Source organism: Nannospalax galili, unplaced genomic scaffold, assembly GCF_000622305.1.
Source record: "Nannospalax galili isolate Female #2095 unplaced genomic scaffold, S.galili_v1.0 scaffold948, whole genome shotgun sequence".
In the NCBI taxonomy this organism is placed as follows: Eukaryota; Metazoa; Chordata; class Mammalia; order Rodentia; family Spalacidae; genus Nannospalax; species Nannospalax galili.
Genome location: NW_008358192.1, coordinates 80,438 through 82,087, shown reverse-complemented (window position 1 = coordinate 82,087; position 1,650 = coordinate 80,438).

Genomic DNA, 1,650 nt, shown 5'->3' with positions numbered 1-1,650 from the left:
TGGGAATGACTTTATTAATGGACATAATCATAATTAAAACTTTTAATTAACCCCCAAACCAGGCACTCTTGGATCTCATGAGGGGTATCTCCTTGGCACCCTCAGTTTGATACTCAACCCCAAAAGATAATGAATGAATGTGGGTACACTTAAGAACTAACATATAAAGTGCTGCAAGGTGGGAAGAATGTATGTGAACTAGGGATGAGAAGACTGTGAGCATTAAGGGTGGAGCTGAACTTGAACTTGTACTTCCCCCCAAAAAAACAGGTTTCAGGAGGCTGACGTAGGGCAATCATGAATTGAAAGCCAGTCGGGGCAAAATAGTGAGACCCTGTCTAAAACAACAAAAAACAAAATAGTTGGTCATGGTAGAGGCAAAGGGAAGACCACAAATTCAAGGCCAGCCTGGTCTACAGAGTGAGTTCCAGGCCAGCTGGGGCTACAAGGAGACCCTGTCTCAAAAAGACCAGGAAAAAAAAAAAATAGATGAATCAATACTTACCACTAGGAACTGGAGTAACTGGCAGAACAAAATGGAATAAAAATGTATTGGATTTATTTTTTGGAACAGGACGTAGATCTTTTCCTTGTTCTTATGAAGGCCTTTGTTAGAGCTTTGGAAGATGCCAAAACCTCCCCCAGAAGGATAGCTGTGGGAAAAGGCACCGACATTTGGAAAGGGTAGCCTCAGTCTGACAGGCTGCGGAGTGTGGGTTCTCCCTTTACACCCAGAAGAACGTTTACTGTGAGACAGTTAGAGGTGTGAATTCACCCTTCTCCGACCTGTCCTCTCCCCTCAGTGTGTGTTGCCTGGGTTCTGCCTGAGTATATGGAAACTTTTTTTGAAATGCTTCTTTTTTGCTTCATCTCTCAGTCAAGTGTTTGCTCTTTCCACTGAGTATAAATAGAAGCATTACATGGATGTTAGGTCAGAGTTAGGACAAAATTCCTCCCCTTATTCTACCAGATTAATGAAAAGGAAAGGAACTTACTGATTGGCACTGCTACATGGGCTAAAATCTAAATACAAATTGTTAGTCTGGGTTGACACTGAATTAACAATGATAATAGAATTCTTACTGATAACTCCTTCCAGACAGGAATTTCTGGGATTAAAAAGAAAGCACTTCCAAGCATTTTATAATGAGTTTCTTTAGTATGATTTTTTTTCTTACAGTAATATAGTAATTTTGAAAGGGTGAAAAAACATCCATTTTTCCTTTTATTACCCAGTTTCTCTTGTAAAACGAAATGCTACAGAACTGGAAAACCTCGCCACTAGCTCTCCTTCCGCTCCGCCTCCGTCTCTTCCCGGCTTCCCACGCCCTCCTGTCTTTTCTCCCACATCTGCAGTTGAAAATGTCCATGGTAGTTCTGTTGTCAAGAGGCATTTCTCCAACTGTAACTGATCTGTTTCCAGCCTCCTTTTCCAGATGTTTAAAACCACAGGGGAAGGACTTAGAGAATTAAAGGCAAAGACCTGAGACGATCGCAGCCTCCCTCAGTGGCTTCCGTACTCCTGTCCCCCACAGCCCTGTGCGATGAGAGGACATGGGAAGCTCAGAGCCCTGGGAATGGAATCAGCCGCCTTTAGGGAGAAGCCTGCGCGACGAATGACATGTTTGCCACACAGAAAGGGAATTTTTA